This window comes from Natator depressus, chromosome 8, assembly GCF_965152275.1.
Source record: "Natator depressus isolate rNatDep1 chromosome 8, rNatDep2.hap1, whole genome shotgun sequence".
Lineage (NCBI taxonomy): Eukaryota > Metazoa > Chordata > Testudines > Cheloniidae > Natator > Natator depressus.
The window spans coordinates 90,897,595-90,920,228 of NC_134241.1; positions in this window are offsets into that span (position 1 = coordinate 90,897,595).

Here is a 22,634-nt window from a genome sequence, read left to right on the forward strand (position 1 = left end):
CACAGATGTTTCTGTATTTGTAACTTTTGCTAGCAGTTGTATGTTACACAGCAGCTAACAGCGATGGGTCTTAACTGCAACAGCTACTTCAATATCTTGGGTTGATTTAGATCCAGGAGTTTGGTTTAGCAGATGACAGAAAGCGAGGGGCAAGTTGCTGAAGTTTTGGATGTGGATCAGAACTTCCCCAAGGCTAAAGTATGCTCCGATCCATGGTTTTCATTTGAACCTGTCTCTAATATCTAACCTGTCTTTAGTTTGGAATATGAACTGGCATGGTAGGATGTCAAGAATGAATTTCTATGGGAGCAGCATCAGGCCATGGTGTACAATAGATTAGCTCTTTTTCCTAGGTCTGTAAGTATGACAAGAATTCACAACATTTCATTGATATAAGCAGATATGAGAATACAATACAATACAAAAATTTTGTTCGGCATTGTGAATTATACCTATTCAATTAATATTTAAAAAGAAATAGAATAGAATGATAAACAAGAAATGACTAGCTTAATCAGCCGATTAATTAGGTAAAATTATGGTATTCGGCCATCAGCATTGCTATTTAAAAATAAATGAACTGTGTTGTTTTGATTAAAGTTGCATGAAAAAATGCAAACTCTGGTGCTTAAATCTCTTAATAAAAATGCAAACTCTGGTGCTTAAATCTCTTAATAAAAATCAAGTTTACTATCAGATACACCCTTTCCCACTTGCCTTTGAACTAAATTGTGTGGGTCAGGAACCACTGGCTGGGTAAATAAATCAAAGGGAGATATTCCTGACGAATGTACAGAACTATACTATATATTCCATCTCAGAATCCTATAATTAAAAAGAGTAGTCTAAATTCAAATGTTATATCAACTATAAGTTGACTTTATTAGATGTATAGTTTTTTATGATCTATTAGATTAAAAGGAGGCATCCATAAAGACCTATACCTCTGCTAAGGGTATATATTTAGAGAGATAGAACTCTATTTTGTCACTAAGATTTATGCCTTTAACAAAAGAATATTTGACATCAATAATAAATATCTATATAACCTTCCTTCAGGGGGGTTGCTAGTCTATACCTTCTTGTGCAAGTTTTCTGTTCTTAGTCCGTTTCAGGTGTTTTCCCCTAGACTGAACATCCATCTTTTCACTGATGTTATGCTTCTCACACTGTATTTCAGCTAGTAGAGCCTTATGTAACTCTATATACTGCTTTCTTGTAAGTTTATTCATTTAGGGCCTACTCCCAATAACATCAATCCGAATTTTGCTATTGACTTCTGTGGCATGTTTCATGAAAGGAGGAGGTGACTAATCAGGTTATTTACAGCCCAATGTGCTCAATCCTGCCAGGTGCTGAGCATCTTCAAAAAGTGCTGAGTGCCCTCAAGACTTAATTTATTACAGTAGAGGGGACCAATAAAATTTTCACAGCAGGCTTTGGATTCTTACTCAGACCTGATACTACAAGGTGATATTGGGGAAGGTGGGAAGGAAAAGAAGATGGGAGGGACTATTTACTGTAAGAAGTGTTGCTGGGTCCTCAGGATGGCATGTTTTATTACCACTCAATTTCTTTATGAACAGAACCTTGGCTTGGGCACCTGAAAAGTGAGCCATCAAAAATTACCAGTCAGTTTTGAAAATCGTGACCTTGATATTTTAAATCTGAAAATTCAATCAATGACCCAAAACAATACACCAAACTGGCAATACATGGTTTGTTGTTTCCTGGACATCTGTTGTGTATATACATGATTCCTATTGAGGCTAGTAGGCTTCATCAAGGAATGAATAGATCCCCTCAGCACTGACTGAAGACAGAGGTGACACAAGTCCTAAAAATATAGATTGCTTTCTAATTTTGTGAGACCTGCACCTTTTAGGATGTCTGGCACAATGAAGATTATTCCCATAAACATCTTCATGAATTGCATATGTTCTTAACATACGTTTAGGCACAGACTAAACATTCATCAACCCGTCCTTATATTTTTTCCTGAGAACTCCCCCTCCCCCAGCTTGTGAAAAACAAAGTCATTTCCCAAATGAAATAATCCATCTTCTTAAACTAAGAAAATAGAAGCTTCTGACAACTGTACATCATTATGGTATTTATACTACATATAATAATCCCAACATCTGTTTCTCTGTCAGTTTTCCAAACCCTAACCTACTAATAACATGATGGGCTGATGGTAAAATCAACTGTTTTGCTAGATGAATCTTGCTGATTGATTAGAAGGCAATGTGGGTTGTGCTGTAGCCTTTGTGACAATGTGAAACGAAGGTAGAAAAATTAGAGAAGCCCCCTTCTCCTCTCATCCAAAAACCCCAACCAAAACAGTGTCATATATCCTCAGTTAGAAGAAATTAAAAGTAAACTCTATAACATGATTGCAGTATGGTAATTTATTAGAATAGACTTGAGGAGTTACACTGTTTTTGACAGTTACACCATTTACAAGGTGATCCCTTGCTGATTTTGAAGGCATGGCTGGTCCAACATGGTGCTGTTTTTTTTCTCTGAGTGAATCTAATGCTCTGAAAGATGATGGCTTGACATTTTTAGGACTTGCGTCACATCTGTCTTCAGTCAGTAGAACAAAGCCCTCTATTCACCCACAAAAGAGAAGGGTCTGATCCAAAGCCCACAGAAGTCAATGTGAATCTTTCCATTGCCTTCACTGAATATTGGATCAGGCCCTTATAGCAGAGACTGAGTGCAAATTACCCCTATGCTGTCCAGGAGGTGAGTTTTGAACTGGCTTGCTGCTTCATTTGTGAAAGAGGAACTTCACATGTGTCTCCCGCTTTCCACTGAAATGGGGAATGCTGGTTTGAGGTCGCCATTTTATTTTATTTACTGTTGCCAAGAGACAGAGGACATTGATCAAACCCTTTTATGTGTTGCCTTTTGGGATGCAATCCAGACTAGGGAGGGGTCTGTGTCACCACCTGCTCTGCAACATTGGGTGCCTCACAATGCTTTGCTGTCGTAGCTCCCAACCTGGACTACCGCCAAACAGCATGCAGGTCACACCCTGAGTGTCTGTCTGTGTATCGCTGCAGCCCTGGTTCAGCCACTCTGACCCCAGCAGCCTGTCAGGAACTCACCAGCTACACTGTAACAGCAGCCTGGGTTACTACCTGCAGGATGACCCCCACATGCTCCCAGTCCCAAATTTCCCCCCAAAACATGTGTTCTGCTCCGCCCATCCCTCTCCTAGACAGTTTAGATATTAGAGGTCCGTTGCTGATGTAATGGGTCAATAGACAACAATCTGCTACTTTAATTGAAGTTAGCAAACAATTCAGTTTAAACACAACAGTGGATTAATTTAGATTACAAATTAAAACTAGTTTATTTAACTACGAAAAGAGAGATTTTAAGTGAGTTCAAGTATAAGGTATTAAAAGGATCCCTCCCTTTGTCAATCCAAGTGTGTCATAAGAATTAATACCCCTAAGACTTGTTAATTCTGTGATTAGAATTACATCACTGAGTAATACACAGATGGAATGATCCAACCTAACAATTAAAGGGAATAAGCAGATTCTGATACAGAAGCTAAACATATACAGCTGCATCCTGCTGGAGCTGAATGAATCTAATGCTGTTCTCAAATGGATGGTTTGAATGACTTATACAGATGTGTAACTGACAGATTAAATGCATTGAATAATGTGGAGGGGGGATTTACACAAGTACCAGAACCTCAAAATGGACATCTCTGCAAAGAAATACTGTTACTGCAAAGAAATACTCTGCAAACAAATACATGTTGTTGCTGAACATGAAAAATTCAAACATATCTATGGCCTTTTCAACACTTAAATGGGTTTCCCAGTATAGATATACCCATAGAGGGATACCAGCAAACTCCTCTCGGGAGGTGCAGTTTATACTAGCGGAAGAGTTCTTTTGCTGTCATAACTCTGTCTATACTAGGGCTTTTGCTGATATAGTGCCTAGGGGATGCGGGTTTTTTTGTTTGTTTCACCCTCATAACAGGCATAGATACACTGGTAAAACTTCCTAGTGTAGACCAGGCCTACATCTTCCCTGTACTCCACGTGCTTTCCCTTCATTTCAGGACCCAGTCAACTTCCTTGTTTCTAGTAAATACCATAGAGCTGCTCCCCACAGATCTCAGGCTGACATATGGCTTCAGATACAACCCTGTTGCTCTAGTGATGGGAGTAGTGGTGGCACAGCTCCAGCTCAGTAGAGTTTGGCCCAATATGTCATCTTCCCTGTTATCTCTGCTCACCTAGTGTCTGCCTCCTTCTACCCAGTCCTCCACTATTGGTACAAAAGCCATCTGGAGCAGTCTGACTCCTCCTCACTGACTTGCCATCTCTCTTCAAACCTCATTTTAAATTGTACCTTTCCCCCTAGCCGCTAATGTTTCCTAAGTGTCTGTAACTGGACTTATGAATGCATGCTGTAATTTAGTCACTGCACAGTGTCATTTTGCCACTGGTTTCTGTGCCATGCACTGTTTTGTACTATAGCATATAATCCTGTAAAGCATTTTAGGATACAGGTTGTATGAAACATACAAAAAATAAGGTTGTTTTTTTTAATGATAGGATTACAAATATCAAAACATGCCTTTGAATGGGCTAAACATAGAATTATTTAACAAAATTTTACTATAAAACCCTTCTTAGTTACAATAAGGCATGCCAAGGCTCAAATTATCAAATGATAATTTACATCTAGGTGCTTTGACAGCACATGGCCTTTGGCCTTCTGCCTAACAACACAATAGGCATAAATCATTACTAAGTGATTCTCACCCTGTCATATCTTATTGCTTAATTAATTTGTCTAAAATAGCTTTCCATGGGAACTTATGGCAAATGGATTTCATTTCATGTACTTAACACAAGGGTCAGCACCTACCTTTCACTGTCAGGGAAAATGAAATACATTCAGCTCTCTGTTTACTTTTTACAGAACCCCATAAACATTCTCTCCCTCTACAATGGTATTTCAATGGAGGTTCACATTTTATAATGCCTTCTCTTAGCTGAGTTCTTCGACTGCTTATGCTGTGGCTGCATGAAAAAATGTGATGTAATGTAACTATTTATGCAGAGAAAGGGAGATCTCTCAAGGATATTGAAGGTAAATACAAACTATAGTACATGTGGATGCTGTATAAGACACCTGGAAGACCAAACATCTCTCTGTTTTATTAATTTGGCCAGCAGAGTGGAAACATCCTACCAACCTAACAGTTAATTGACTCGTTTGTTTTGATTTAATCGCTCTGTTCAAAGCAACCAGGTCATGTTCCAAAGCCCAATGAGAGCAATGAGGACTGCCATTGACTTCACTGATCTTTGAATTGTAGCAAATTCTAAGACACCTGCTACTTTAAATGTAATGTGTTAACATTTGATTTATAATTGTAAGTCATAAATGTTACTCGCTGTTTTGATGATTGTCAATGTGTTCACTAATGCATGTTATCCAAAAAACCCAAAAATCTAAAATCTAAACTTTCACTTTTAAAGAAAAAATTTGCACTGTGGGGAGAGGGGAAACCTCGAACACATGAACTGAGAGAAAACTGATGCAATGTGCCTTCCTGAGTGTGTAAGTTGCCTGAAACAATAGGTCTCAGAGGTGAAAACAGTCCCATTCATCTCAATGAATAACTCTAAAACCTGAAGATGAAAATATGTCAACATTGTTTAACTATTCCACTGTTGGTTATTTAAGCAGAAATATCCACCTGATATATAACAACTGGATCTGAGGACAAAGCTGCATTGACACTGCAAGGATTAAATCTCTTGTGTAGGAATGATATAGTGTGTATCTTTCATAACTATCAAGCCCCAAATCTCTTTAACTTTCCAATTTATTTTAAGGCTAGAGACAGTCACTAGAATAGTAAAGCATTCTGCCAAGAGAAGAACTCACCAGTCTTATTGTGTTGACAGTCAGTATTTTCCAAGGACTCAAGTGTTGTGTGAAGAGACATAAGGGAACTATAAGAACTATTCAGTTTAATAACTACCCCTCATCATTTCCCTGCAGCTCTTTACTCAGGGTTAACCTCTATTGTAGTGATGGCAACAGAGCTGAGAAGCAAGTAGGTTACGTCTGTACAGTGCAGGGCAATTGAAAAGCTGGAGGGAGTGGTGCAAGCAGTGCCATTTTTCTGTTAATAAATAATCCATGATGAGATCATGACTTTCCTCAAACTTTGTCAAATGTCTGAATAATTCTTGTTCATGAACCATTGCAAATAGTGGAACCGTTTTGCTTGGGCACATAGATCATGTTTCTGTTCCTTGAGTGGCAGACCATAACTCAGGTTTCTGGTGAAGGTACGTAGGTAGCCAAATAAAATGTGCTTTCCAGAAATCTTCTGGAAAGTTCACTTAAAATTCTGTTTTGGCAAACATTCCAGCTAATAAACTCATCTGTGGGAATAGTGTGGACAAAAAAAAGGGGTGCATCTAAGAGAAAAGTGAAATAGCCTAAATAGCTAAAAAGTCACCGAAATTCTTGAAGCTTTCACTCACCTTTGCTGTACAAAGGGTACCACCTTATGCCTGGCGCGGTGATGATGATATGTGTACACCCTAGGAACTAGACTGATACCACCCTCTCTCTCGCTCCATATATATAATATATATATATACATATTAGGGCTGTTGATTAATTGCAGTTAACTCACGTGATTAACTAAAAAGAATGAATCGCAATTAAAAAAATTAATCGTGATTAATCACAGTTTTAATCACACGGTTAAACAATAGAATACCAATTGAAATTTATTAAATATATTTGGATGCTTTTCTACATTTTCAAATATATTGATTTCAATTACAACACAGAATACAAAGTGCACAGTGCTCACTTCCTATTTTTATTTTTGATTATCATTTTTACAGTGCTAATATTTGTAATCAAAACAAATAGTATTTTTCAATTTGCCTCATACAAGTACTGTAGTGCCATCTCTTTATTGTGAAAGTGCAATTTACAAATGCAGATTTTTTTGTTACATAACTGCACTCAAAAACAAAACAATGTATAACTTTAGAGCCTACAATCCTCTCAGTCTTACTTCTTGTTCAGCCAGTTGCTCAGACAAACAAGTTTGTTTACATTTACTGGAGATAATGCTGGCTGCTTCTTATTTACAATGTCACCTGAAAGGTGTTCACATGGCATTTTGTAGCCAGCATTGGAAGGTATTTATGTGCCAGATATGCTAAACATTCATATGCCCCTTCATGCTTCAGCCACCATTGGAGAGGACATGCTTCCATGCTGATGCAGCTCATTAAAAAAAATAATGCATTAATTAAATTTGTGACTGAACTCCTTGGTGTGTGTGTGTGTGTGTGTGGGGGAATTGTATGTGTCCTGCTCTGTTTTACCTGCATTCTGCCATATATTTCATGTTATAGCAGTCTTGGATGATGACCCAGCACATACTGTTCATTTTAAGAACATTTTCACTGTAGATTTCACAAAACGCAAAGAAAGTACCAATGTGAGATTTTTAAAGATAGCTAGAGCATTCGACCCAAGGTTTAAGAATCTGAAGTGCCTTCCAAAATCTGAGAGGGACGAGGTGTGAAGAATGCTTTTGGAAGTCTTAAAAGAGCTACGCTCCAATGTGGAAACTACAGAACCCGAACCACCAAATATAAAATCAACCTTCTGCTCGTGGCATCTGACTCAGATGATGAAAATGAACATGCGTTGGTCCGCACTGCTTTGGATTGTTATGAAGCAGAACCCATCATCAGCATGGACGCATGTTCTCTGGAATGGTGGTTGAAGCATGAAGGGACATATGAATATTTAGCGCATCTGGCACGTAAATATCTTGTGATGCCAGCTACAAAAGTGCCATGCAAATGCCTGTTCTCACTTTCAGGTAACATTGTAAATAAGAAGCAGCCAGCATTATCTCCCATAAATGTAAACAAACTTGTTTGTCTGAGCAATTGGCTGAACAAGAAGTAGGACTGAGGGGACTTGTAGGTTCTAAGGTCTTACATTGTTTTATTTTTGCCTGGAGATATTTTTTGTACATAATTCTACATTTGTAAGTTCAATTTTTATGATAAAGAGATTGCACTACAGTCCTTGTATGAGGTGAATTGAAAAATACCATTTATTTTGCTTTCTACAGTGCAAATATTTGTAATAACAAATAAATATAAAGTGAGCACTGCACACTTTGTATTCTGTGCTGTAATTGAAATCAATCTATTTGAAAATGTAGAAAACATCCAAATATATGTAAATAAATGGTATTCTATTATATTTAACAGCATGATTACTTTTTTTAATCACTTGACAGCCCCAGTTAATAATTTGTAATTCAAGAAAATATAGTGGTGTTAGGAATACAAAAACCAGAAAAGGCTGCATTCCACTTCCAACAGTCTCCGTTTATTAAATCCTTTTTTTGTTTTGAAATAATATTGGTCAGAGGTATTGAACTTTAATTTTAAAATAAACTTCTGGAAACTGTAGAAGTCTACATAATTTAGTTGACAGCTAGAAATGGCACCTCTGATAATGGTAACCCAGAAAATGTCAGTGGAGAGCTTGAGTATTTTTGCAAGAAAATATAATTTGTTTCCTTTAATACAGTTTGTTGTACCAATAAATTAAAAACCAGCAGGATCTTATTAAAGGGAAAAAGGCAAAATACCACATTTATTGTGAATACAGAAAGAATCATAGTAAGCAGTTAGTTACAGCTGTAACATTCCATTCAATCTCATCTTTATTCACTCATTCATTCATACAAACACACACACACACACACACAGGTTCTGCAAGGTTGTTATCATAGTAAGCAGTTAGTTATAGCTATAACATTCCATTCAATCTCATATTTATTCACACATTCACACACACACACACACACACAGAGGTTCTGCAAGGTTGTCATCATAGTTACCAGCCTTAGAGTTGCTCATGCCAAGCCACTGGCCAGGTGGCCTGGACATGAGGAGGGAGCAGGGCCTTGTCAGATGCTCATCTGATGCTCCTGGAAGTTGGTTTGCAGAATCAGACCCCAAAGTTCTCACTTTTTAAGAGTCTATTTTTATAGGAATTTCTTCCTATGCCAGTCTATGGGAATTGCTTCATCATGCTGTTGCTGAATCAATCAGCAGATAGCACATTCCTGACGGCTCCAAGAAGTTATCTTGTTCTTTGGTTCTCCCATTCTTGAGGCTGTTGGGTGGATTCCAGTCTGCCCTCCGGGGGTCCTCTGGTTATTTCCACTTGACGCCTTCTTCAGCCGATGGACACTGGATTCTTAGGCTGGCACCTCCCTGATCATTCAGTTGTTATCCACACCAAGCATCCGTCCACATACATCCTCTATCTCTATTTTAATCACAATTGTTAATACAACAAAAGGGCGGGGAGTCTCTGGGTGCTGTTTCTGTTGTTAGAGTATTGCTTTGAGTCTCTGTGAATTGCTTTGAGAACAGATTCTGTCTTAGAATGTACTAACACAATTAGCAGCTTGCAAGTTTCACACATAGAGGGAGAGAAACAGTACCAAAACCCAAGAGACCTCTTAATTAGTAATACCCTGGAATTTAAACTATGGGGAATCAAACTCATTTGTGATTTTAATACAGAACTTCTTTAATATGATCCAACATAATCCCCCTTTTGACACTAAGATTTATAATCGTCAGTGTCACTTTCTATGTAGCCTATTCAAGAGAAGGTACTGTGAGGCAATTTGAGTTTGTGATTCCAATTCATGCCACATACACGATCCTAGTGATGTATCTTTACTACAAGGTTCTGGGGCAACAGGCAAGGTGAGGCACACCCACTTTTGAGGAGTCCATTCGGTACAACCTCTAGTGTCCAATAGCTTCCCTCCCTCCCCAGCCCACTGGCTCAAGGTCCAGGGTAGCCAGAAGGATCCCATGTGTAATATGGGGAGTGGGCTAACCTTCAATACCTTTGCCTCCAGGGACTGTTGGTGTGCAATTTTGACAACAATTTCTCCCATTAACAAGTCTGGTTTTACAATACTGGAAACATATTGAATCCATTCATATTGATAAGTGTCAAACAATGATCTCTTTCTTTTTTAACAAATGCATCAAACCTTAATATTTCCCAATATGACCCAGAACATTTTGTGTTCCAAAGTAGCTAGTGCAAGTTTCTGCATTTCAGTGCATCCCATAGCTATGGCTGTGTAGTTTCCTATTTCTAATTTTTTTTTTTCTTATGCATAAGCCATGTGGTAGTATTAAGCCATTGCCAAAGATTCCATCGGGCTTTTAGGTTACCCAGACCAATTTGGACCAAGTCTACGTTGGCATGTACTTGTTTTTGTATCAGGCTGTCCTGTAGCTGGGACAGAAAGCTTAATTTATTTTTAAGTTCCTGCAGGTCTTCAGTATTTTTTTTTTTTTTAAAAACACACAACGGTGCTAGCAACAAGACAAAACACAAGACAACACATAGAACACAAAACACAGTTTCTAGTAGATTCATAGTATTGGGTTGCTCTTCAGCTGGCATCAGCTTTTCCTGATTTTCTGAAAGACAAAAAGAACATGTTTCTACCCCTTTTGGGGTGGCAGATTATTGCTTAAAATATTTCTTTTACAAATACCCTTGCTGATTGCAGGCAAAACAGAGGAATTGCCCCCACATTTTCCTGTTTTTGTTCTATAGGCAGGCCAGGTTTCAATGGCTTTTATCTTTTAAGGGTTATGGGGAAATTATTCCACTATTTAGTCATTAAATCCCTGAGGTGGGGTACCTCAGTTTCCCTTCTTATACAGCAGACCAAGTTTATAATGTTTTTCCTGCTGTGTTAAGCTTTAAGTTTATTTACAGGTAATAGCTGAGAAGCATCATTACCATACAACCTTAAAGGGTTTTTCCAAAAATCATACAGACTATACATTGTTGCAGGGGTACTTATTATCATTAAATTTATTAAAATTATCTTGTAATCCCATGCCTTTTATTTAGACAATTTGTTTGCTGACCAGGTATGTCCTTTATCTGCAGCTCCTTTGTGCTGCTAGTTCTTTCCTTCCTTTATCATTTAGGTAATTTGCATTTTCACAGAAGCTTCCTGCTTTTGGATTTAAAGCCATCAGCAGCTCAGAGACTATCTTAAAAGGGACACAATCAACTTTCACCAGAGTTTTGATTACTTTTAACTTCTGCTTCCAAAACACACAGCAATCTGAAAAAGAAAACCCAACCTATTGTGGCTCCCTTTGGAGCCCTAATAGCATTTTAATTAAGTAGCATGGTACGTTTGCATTTCTTTTGCCCCTTCTACAATATACCCTGCGCATGTTCTGGGGCAAATGCACATTCCTTCCATAGTTTAACTTCTATAACATTATCCATATCAATTTTTACATAAGGTGTAACTATTTCTTTTTTTTGCTTACAGAGTTTTCATGTACCTTTATCAAAGTGACAGTCTGATTACTCAGAGCCATTTTAAGACTCAGTGTTTCTAACATTGCTTCTTTTTGTTTTGTGCACCTCACCCCTGCTGTTGCTTCAGAGGGCCACTGTCTTTTTTAAATTTCGTATTTATTTATTTTTTTTACTACAGCTCTCATCTGCTATTTTGTTACAAAATCAAACAAACAAACAAAAACCAACCAACCAAACAAAAATAATCCAATTTTTTTTCTATTCTCCAGATTTTGACTGCCCTGCTGCAGCCACATCTTAAAAACATTTTAAATTTTGTAAAGCATGGAGTTACCTTTTAAGGGTTAAATGCCAAATCCCAAAGCCAAACAGCACTAATTACCTGTGTCTAGCAAAAAGGTCTGTCAGTTTTGCAACTTTGAATTAAAGAGTCAAATGGATTTTTAGTGGCATTATTTAAAACAAAAACAAAACCAACTGGTCCTTAGAACTTTACATATTTACACACACACAGATAGATACATACACATTTTCTTTTCTTTAACATCCCTTCCACGTTGCTCTGTTTTTTTACATCTTACATTCCCTTTATACATTTGAGGCAGTTAAGTTCCAATAGAACCCCCTTATGTTCTTTTAGCAAATTTGACTAAATTGTCCAGTCAAATGATTTTAATCAGTTTCTTTTGCCTGGCTAATTTACAGACATTCCTTTGGAAAAGGGCCCATTTTTCCCTCAGAATGGCTGCAAAGAAACCAAGAATGCTCTTTCTCTAACACTTTTTTTTTTCCTTTTTAACATTTTCACAAAGTTTAGCTGCTTAATTCCCTCCAGCCTCTGCAGAGTTAACTTTTTTTTTTACTCTTTCTCTTTGTAATTATGCCTGGGGGTGCCATACATAGGACCTTCTCCCCCTTTACCTGCCTCCCTCCAGCCTCTGCAGAGTTAACTTTTTCACTCTTTTTGTATTCCTGGAGTGCCTCTTTCACTATTTTCAGCTGGCTTTGGGTATTTGTAGCCAGCACCTTCCAATTGTCTGCTCCCTTTTCCGTTTGTGCCTTTTCCTCTTTACATGAAGACAAGCGGAGGGAAGAATCCTTACATGCCTCCCACAACAACCAAATTGCTGCTGCATCTCTTTTGGCAGCACTAGAAGGTTTGTATATGAGGATATACTGAGCCAATCTATCCTCTAGGTCCGAAATAGTGCAGAGATCAGCTAGGGCTTGTTTAGTCCAAGGACTGTGCCCAAATTTTTGAAGGTTTTGTTTAAAAGGTGTAATTTCTTTAACAAAAGGTGAGGTTGGAGTTCCTTCTGACTCCATTCCTCCCTCTGGTACTGGCTTACCCTGTTTTCTTTTAAACATCTTAACATGGATATTTCAATCTCTTTGTCACTGCTGGTATTACTTAGCAAGTGACACAGCCTAGATTCTGAAATCATAGCTTAATCTATGCGTTTTTCCCCTGCTACCTTCCCGGAGGCCAGCAGGTCCCCTGCTACCTTCCCGGAGGCCAGCAGGTCTGGTTAACCTATTTCTCCCTGCTACCTTCTCGGAGGCCAGCCGGTCCGGTTAACCTGTTCTTCCCTGCTACCTTCTCGGAGGCCAGCAGGTCCCCTGCTACCTTCTCGGAGGCCAGCAGGTCTGGTTTAATCTGTTTTCCCTGCTACCTTCTCGGAGGCCAGCAGGTCTAGTTTAATCTGTTCTTCCCTGCTACCTTCTCGGAGGCCAGCAGGTCCCCTGCTACCTTCTCGGAGGCCAGCAGGTCTGGTTTAATCTGTTTTTCCTGCTACCTTCTCGGAGGCCAGCAGGTCCCCTGCTACCTTCTCGGAGGCCAGCAGGTCTGGTTTAATCTGTTTTTCCTGCTACCTTCTCGGAGGCCAGCAGGTCCCCTGCTACCTTCTCGGAGGCCAGCAGGTCTGGTTTAATCTGTTTTTCCTGCTACCTTCTCGGAGGCCAGCAGGTCCCCTGCTACCTTCTCGGAGGCCAGCAGGTCTGGTTAACCTAATAGAAATGCCTAGCTCACTAGAGCTGGCGGTGTGCACACCAATATTTACAATAACTGAGGTTTTTTACCAATATTCCCCCTTTCGCAATTCTCCACCAAAATGTTGTACCAATAAATTAAAAACCAGCAGGATCTTATTAAAGGGAAAAAGGCAAAATACCACATTTATTGTGAATACAGAAAGAATCATAGTAAGCAGTTAGTTACAGCTGTAACATTCCATTCAATCTCATCTTTATTCACTCATTCATTCATACAAACACACACACACACACACACAGGTTCTGCAAGGTTGTTATCATAGTAAGCAGTTAGTTATAGCTATAACATTCCATTCAATCTCATATTTATTCACACATTCACACACACACACACACACACAGAGGTTCTGCAAGGTTGTCATCATAGTTACCAGCCTTAGAGTTGCTCATGCCAAGCCACTGGCCAGGTGGCCTGGACATGAGGAGGGAGCAGGGCCTTGTCAGATGCTCATCTGATGCTCCTGGAAGTTGGTTTGCAGAATCAGATCCCAAAGTTCTCACTTTTTAAGAGTCTATTTTTATAGGAATTTCTTCCTATGCCAGTCTATGGGAATTGCTTCATCATGCTGTTGCTGAATCAATCAGCAGATAGCACATTCCTGACGGCTCCAAGAAGTTATCTTGTTCTTTGGTTCTCCCATTCTTGAGGCTGTTGGGTGGATTCCAGTCTGCCCTCCGGGGGTCCTCTGGTTATTTCCACTTGACGCCTTCTTCAGCCGATGGACACTGGATTCTTAGGCTGGCACCTCCCTGATCATTCAGTTGTTATCCACACCAAGCATCCGTCCACATACATCCTCTATCTCTATTTTAATCACAATTGTTAATACAACAAAAGGGCGGGGAGTCTCTGGGTGCTGTTTCTGTTGTTAGAGTATTGCTTTGAGTCTCTGTGAATTGCTTTGAGAACAGATTCTGTCTTAGAATGTACTAACACAATTAGCAGCTTGCAAGTTTCACACATAGAGGGAGAGAAACAGTACCAAAACCCAAGAGACCTCTTAATTAGTAATACCCTGGAATTTAAACTATGGGGAATCAAACTCATTTGTGATTTTAATACAGAACTTCTTTAATATGATCCAACAAGTTTCCATGGTGAGAACATTTTATAAGAGAAGCCAATTCATTAGCAGGAATATATAAAATTGTGACTCCTTTACAGTAACATTTGTCAGTCAAAACACATTTTAATTAACATGTTAGAATATTTTCTTCTTGTGTCTGGTCATGTATCTTGTCAATAATATATGGGGTTAACCTCTTTCTGCCACTCTGGGACCAAGAGACTGAAGGTCGCACTATGATTTCATATATTCCATTGTAACTCTGGAGTAATTCCACTGATGACCTTCCCTCTTTCTAAGTAAGTTGATAGCATAACTATTAAAGAGTTACTGGACGTGATTTTTTATTACCTTGTACCTTGTGTAGTCATTTGCACCTGTGCAAAATGAGAGTGAAGTACTACCAGATCAGGATAGTAGTGTTTTTCTCTTACTTTGCGCAAGGGTAAAAGGGTACATAAGGTGCAAAGCAGTGGAGAATCAGGTCTACTTTGTGGTAAAGTGGTTTGAAGGTACAGGTGCTGTACTAGTACGAAGTGTTATCACTCCTGATTTCACTCAACACCAATATGAGGGTTTATAAAACCCATTTATAATTTTTCTAACAGTAAAGGGGCACGTACTGTTTAGGAAGGGTATGACACACAGGAATGCTAGAGGATGACCTTTATTGCCTGGCCCTAGTTGCATGACATGGATCAAAAACATTAAGTGACCCCAGGATTTGCAGTATAAGATCCTGACTTTCAGTGGACTTTTTCAGTGAAAAATGTGACCATTTCAGCAGCGAGATGCTGATTTTTCCTCCACCACAGTGGCTCCACGTGCTGAAAGACGCGACCGTGACTCACCATGTAGCTACAGAGTCCGGAAGCATTTTGAGCAGTAGTTGGCAGTTAGGGGTCATGCATGATTCCCTTGAGCCCTGCACTGCACAGGCTGAGGGAGTAAACACACTCTCCTGTAATACTTCTTACAGCTGCCTCCCGGAGTACTCGCTGGACCAACATCACCATCTCTCCCATGTGTGACTAGTATAGACAAAGTTCTAAAGAGTTCATAAGTAGTTTTACCAGCTAGATAAAGAATAGACTCTAAAGTCTGAGTTTCAGATTTATTGTTTACTGTTTTGTCAAATGTTTTGCTGGGGTTGGATTACTTCATGCCTCGCCAAGCTAGTGGATTCATCTACAAAAATTGGGTGTGGGGGTGCCACCTACTGCTCATAATGATTCCCTGGCTGCGTGGCTAAGTACACAGCTCCTTCAGTGTGGTTCTGTAGAGGTAATACAGGAGGATAGCAAGATTTACTGTTGCCAGATGGTCCCATTTTATAACAATCCAAGCTAACATTTCAAATCTTTTACCAGTGGTAAATGCCTTTGCATTTATCACTATCTTCCCAACCCGATCCACAGTGCTCAAGCAGGGGAATCCCATCTATGCATCTCAACTATTCACTATCATGGATAATTTTTTTTCTTGCAACATGTAGGCAATTCCTATAGTGACCAGTTCTGCTGAACTTCAGAGGTGATTTGAGAGGGGCACAACAGATCCTTGTTTGCTGCTGTAGACTTTTTAAAAATACGTAGCTAATCTACCCTTGTATTTTGCATCCAGGATGGCCAGAGAATTGCCTGGCTAGCCAATTAAGAGACACTCCTCATGGACCATCCCGAATCTGTCCTCTGTGATCACGGGCAATAGAGTCTTGATGAAAGATTGTCTCTTTTCCTCATGTTTGTTTTAAACTTTAAAAAAGCAGAGAGTCATCTAAGCCCCTATGCAGCTTCCTGGAAACTGGCTTGCTATGTCAATCCACTGAACACCGGCTGGCTTGCACCTCCCATCCTCAAGGTAGTAATGTGAATGATCTCTCTCTACAGGCAAGTTCTGCTACAAGAAAATGCTCTGGGTTGTTGGCTTTATTTATTCTTGGCTTCCAATAAATGCATTGAATCTACATCATTAATGTAAGGTACTTAATGCATTTCTTTGAACTATGTGGTTTTGGCTCTTGCAAGAATATGCCTCACTTCTGCCTACTTTACAGAGTTTACTTAACATGAAGTATAATATGCTTAATTTCTCAGTAAAATAAGTGATTTTGCTATTCACCAATACTGGTCTTGGGTTTTCTTTAACGATGCCCAAGTGGCAGTTAATTATTTTTCTTTCCAAAAAGACATGGGCCCAGATCGTCAAAGATATTTAGTCACCTAACTCCTACTGATTTCAGGGAAAGTAGGTACCTAATACCTTGGAGGATCTGGGCCATGGTACTTGCTTTTCATGAGGATAAAGTCAACCAAAGAAAGGAAGGAAAAAGGAAAGAATCCATCAAAGATGATGTGGCTGCACAAATACTACTGAGGGCAAAATCTTTCACAATGGAAATATGGCACAGCCAGAATGAGCACAATTTGCCTTCAGATTTCAGGATGAGTTTACAGGCCGGGAGTAAGAAAAAAATGTCATTTAACTTGAGCAAAGTAGAACTGGAATATTTGAGAGAGAATAACAGGGAGCCCCACCATGCTATGTTTACAGTCAGAGTAGCATCATCCTTTAAGATGAATGGAATGTAGGTGGTTTATTTCCTAGATCATAGCCAGGGCTATTTCACAATTCAGGGGGAAGGCTTGCAAAGAAATTACTCGAGAAACATGTCCTAAGTGTGACAAGATTGGCTCAGCCTGACCTCTGTTATGCACCAAGAATGGCCTGACCTTGTCACTGCAACTTTGAACTAGGAGATTTGTTAAGTGTCCATGGTAGGCATTTCCCCTGCTCTTTGATGTTTTTTCTCATCAGAGTTAAGAAACTGTTCAGATAACAGGAGATGAAGAGAGACCTTTTGGTCCAAATTTTCAAAGGGCTCTGTGTTGTGATTGCACAATTTGCATGTCAGCTGTCCGCATGTGAAAAACCCATCTGTGCTCTCGCAAAGCTGGAGTGTTTAACCTATGCTCATTGTCTGAATGCACATAAACAAATACTTATTTGCTAGTGCAAATATGGTCAATGAAGTCAAAACAGCAGTTGAATGTGTCCCTCTGAGGGCAGAATTTAGCCTTTAATCTTTAACAATAATGTCTAACATTTATATAAAAGCTTTCCATTTTCCAAGTAGTGTGCAAACAAACCAATAGACTCTCTCACCATCTCCTTTTGGTGGATATTATCATCACTATTTTACAAAAGGGACTGCTGAGACATGGAAAAATTATAAGACTTCCCCAGGACCAAAGAGGAGGAGTTGGTAGAGCCAGGATTAGAATTTGGGAGTTCCTGGATTCATAATCTAGACTGTCAGAAAAAATGACAAAGAAATATGTGTGGAGAGGCAAACAGAGGAATGGTGGATGATAATTCTGTCATGGCTCTACGTGAGGTGGCTCAGCCTTGACATGAGCAAAAGAGGATTTTTGTATTCCTGTTGAAGACCATCCCACAATCTCCTGTTGCTAGTCTGTGAAGTCAATCAATGTATTGTGATGCAGACTATTGACTTGTTGCAGAAGAGTACAGTATATTGCAGTGAGAGTGAAATGTTCCCTGAGCTTCATTCTAACGCACACTTAGACTTTATCTACACTACCAATTTATGTCAGTATAACTATGTCATTCAGGGGTGTGAAGAATCCACACCCTTGAGCGATTGTTGTTTATACTGACCTAACCCCAACTGTAGACAGTGCAGTGTCGACAACAGGTCTTCCCTGTTGACATAGCTACCTCCTCTTGGCGAGGTGCAGTATCGACACTGACAGGAGAAGCTCTCCCGTTGGCGTACGTCATGTCTTCACAAAGGCCTTGTCTACGCTACGGGGGGAAATTGATCTAAGTTAAGCAACTTCAGCTACGTGTATAACATAGCTGAAGTTGACATACTTAGATCTACTTACCACGGGGTCCACACTATGCGATGTCGACTGGAGACACTCTCCCGTCGGCTCCCCTTGCACTTCTTGTTCAGGTGGCGTACAGGAGTTGATGGGAGAGTGATCTGCCATCGATTTAGTGGATCTTCACTAGACCGTCTAAATCGACCACCGATGCATCGATTGCCGCGCGTCGAACCGCCGGTAAGTGTAGACAAGGCCTAAGTGCTAGATGGATGCAGCTGCGTCACTGCAGTGCTGTAAGCATAGACAAGCCCTCAGTTAGGGCCTAACCTAAGCCCCCCTGAAGACAGTGGGAGGATTCAAGGGGCTGCGAAGCTACAGTCTAGCTCCATGCAAGCATATAAATATACAAATAATCTGTGGGGTTTTTAGCACGCACGAGAGAGAGAGAGAGAGAGAGAGAGAACTCACTTTCACAGGTATCTAATTCCTGTTCAAAGCCTGTGATGGACAAGTGCTCCATCGCTTTATTTTATTATTCAAATTCTTAACATGCTGGCTATTATACTGTATCTTTTTCAGTACCTGCCACTATATTTGAAGTAAAATCCGGGAACACTTTTTACAAAAAGCCTTCTCAAAAGTTCAGAATAAAACATTCTCATTTGAAATGCGAGTGTAACCCTTGAAAAGAAAAAGCACCCGTATCCCTTCAGTTTGCTGTTCATCCACTTGAAGTGTTAATACTGCTATTATCATCACAGTAGACACGAACTTAGTATAATTAACTGAAAGGAGTGCGCCCCTTAGGATCCTAGGCATTTGATCCTGCAACATACTCAGCTGCTTATCCAAGCTGCTGAGTCCCTTCAACTTGCATTGACTTCAGTGGGAGATGTGGGCTCTCAGCACTTAGCAGGTGGTGCTTAGCATTTCCAGGATCGGGCCCTTAAATGGTGACAGCGGGGCTATCATTGCCTTCTGTTTCAAGGAGCTGCTGTTTCATAAATCATAACGTTCTTAAAAAAATAAAGTAGCAGTAGGGCAGTTATGTTAGACAAAAACATTTCCTTTAAAATAAACCCCTGCAAAAGATGTTTACCAACCTTCTTTTTGTCCTTATTTGTCATCTTAAAACAGTACATCTGGCAACACAAGGCTACAGCAGCTAAACGCTTGGTAGGCATTGTAGGAAATAAAAATTCTGTTTATTTTCTCCAGTGCTATAAAGGGTGTATAGTATATTCTTCAGCAGAACTATGCACATTATCCTTCAGTAAGTGTCACTGTACTTATGTTTTGCTGACAGATTCTATAATGCACTTCCCCAGGTTTATAATGTCATAAGCACAGAGGAGGAGCATATTACTTCAACAATATGTTCACTCAGAAACAGTTTTTTTCTAAAGAATTACAACTAACGCTAAGAATCTTACCAGGAAGGGTACTTTTACTTATTTTATCCTGTATTTACAGAATGTAGCTACCCCCCCCCCCCATCACTCACTATGTGTGTCATCTTCTGATAGAAATAGGAACCATATGGGTACAGAAGTGGGTTCCCTGAGCCCTAGGGTGCCTTTAGCCAGTTCACTTGAAATCTAGAGTCTGTCCTGGCCTATCACCCAGGAGCAATAGAACATTTGTTCCCTGAAGGCCCGGCGCGCGGCCAGCAGCAGGTGTTAGGCTGTCCTCCGGGACGAAGGCAGCAGGCATGGGCATTGATGTGTGCCTATGACAAGATGTTGCAAATCTGCTCTCATAGCGACAGTGACAGCATCTGGGACTGTGTTGTGAGTCACCATTCTGCAACCATTAAAAACCAGTTGCCATCCCTTTCATAATAATAAATTAAAATATCACTCTAAATTGTGTTGGTTTCATGAAAGAAAAAAACCCCACCCCAAATGCGCACGCTCACAAACAGTGCCAGCCCATATGTTGTCAGATAGATTGTCTATAAAATGAATAGTGTTGTTGGTAGTTACACAGAAGATTTATGGCTATTTTTCAAAATTCACTTTGAAAGTTTCTTATGGAAAAACATAATCGAGACAGAAGTGTTTAAGAAAAAATAAAAATGATAGTGTCTAGGAACACACCTCTCTTTACATTAGTCCATTCTTTGTTCGTAGAAAATTCAAACACTGACCCAATCAAGGCACTGTTCCTGCGAACACTTGTTCTCATGCTTAATTTTACTCCCATGAGCCAATGGGATGACTCAGATGTTTGGAGCTAAGCATTTTGCAAGCATCAGATACTACATTAGTATCTGCTTCTCTTTGATTTGTGTATTGGGAAGCAATAAAAGATTGGTGGTAGCTGTCTGACTTCAAAGTGTCTGGCTTTGAAAATATTTGTAGGCAGGTGCATGGATATTGTTTCCACAGAGATCATGTTTTTCCAGACAGTTTGCATTGGATTTGAGTATGGCTAAAAGACAACCCCCCTTCCACCCCACCCCCAAAACACCAAACCATACAACAAAAAAATAGAAGAATGTTGTCTCTTGATTTCATTGGTACACCGCTACCCCGATATAAGGCGACCCGATATAACACAAATTCGGATCTAACGCGGTCTCCTGGGGACGGGGCTGCATGCTCCGGCGGATCAGCGCGTCAACATGTCTGGCTCCAACACACTGCTCTGAGTGTTATGTTAAGGGTGCTGGGCTGGGGCCAAGGGGTTGGACAAGGGGCAGAGGGTCTTGGGGGGGGGTGGTCAGAGGACAGGGAGCAGGGGGGGTTGGATGGTTCGAAGGTTCTGGGGGCAGGGCGGTCAGGGGATGGGGAACGGGGGCGTTGGATAGGGCGTGGGAGTCCCGGGGGGCCTGTCAGGGGGCAGGGGTGTGGAAAGGGGTCAGGGCAGTCAGGGGACAGGGAGCGGGGGGGATTGGATGGGTCGGGAGTTCTGAGGGGTCAGTCGGGGCGGGAAGTGACTATTAATAACGGAAATGCTCGAGGCCAATGCAAGTTTGATATAACACGGTTTCACCTATAATGCGGGACGACTTTTTGGTTCCCGAGGACCGCATTAAATCGGGGTAGAGGTGTCTCTGTTTTCAGCTTTGTAGCCATACAAATCCCAGACCTTTCTTCTTATTGACTTTTGTTAAATATAAGGCATACAACTGGAGAAATAAATGATTGGGACTTCCCTTGACTAGTAATTCTTTGTTAGCAGAGCTGTTGCTCTGATATTTTGGGTGAAATCCTGAGCCTACTGAAGTCCGTAACTAAACTCACATTGACTTTAGCAGCACCTGGATCTCCTCCGTAGATCCTTGCCCCAGGTCCCCAGCCTGAGCACTTATGGGTAGGCTACAATGCAATATAAGGATCAAATTGAGAATACTGAAGGTAGACTCGATCTGTGGAGGTTGGAGAAAGAGGTGCATTGTGCCTACAGACAGGATATCCCTCCATCCCAATGATGGGGTGAACATATTTACCAGTGGACCCTTGCTGCACTTTGTGAAGAGGTGAAGTACAGATAGGATTAGATGTTTGTCAGTAAAGTGTAGATTTCACAGTACACACACGGACCGACAAAAAGATATAACAATAATAACAAATTTACAGATAGGGAAAGTGAGAAAAATGTTGCTTGAGAACATGAACATGTATTAGAGTCAAAATCCAGTTATTTAAACATTTGAATTAGGCTTGTTACAAACAGACTGGCAAATTAATAGTAAAAACAGGTATGATTTCTTGATTTAAGGATATTTACTGTTATGGACCAGGATGTAAGCAGCCTGGCCTAGTGGTCAGAGTCATATAGTGGGCAGAGCAGGTGATGGGAATGGAGGCCAGGATCAGCACCAGAGTCGATTTCTGATTACCAGAGTCGGGGGTCAAGCCAGAGTCAGAGCCAGAAATCAAAGCTGGATGTCAGAGCTGGACTCAGATGCCAAATACCAGAGGCCTGGGTCAGAAGTCGGAGCCAGGAGTCAGAAACAGGACTGGTAACCACTGGTCAGAAGCAAGGCATAAGGGCAAGAATCAGAGGCGAGGCAAGGATCAGGCACAGAGCAGGAGCACAGCGGGAACTAGGAGTGAAGGCAGGGGCAAGGCAGGAGCCATGAGCAGGTCAGGTGCAGAGCAGATATCAGGAACAGGGTTGGGTGCAGAATGCGGGCACAGGTGGGGTCCAATGCAGCAGCAATAGAGAACCATCTAGTTGCTCAGACGACTTCCTGTGCTTCCTGCTGGCT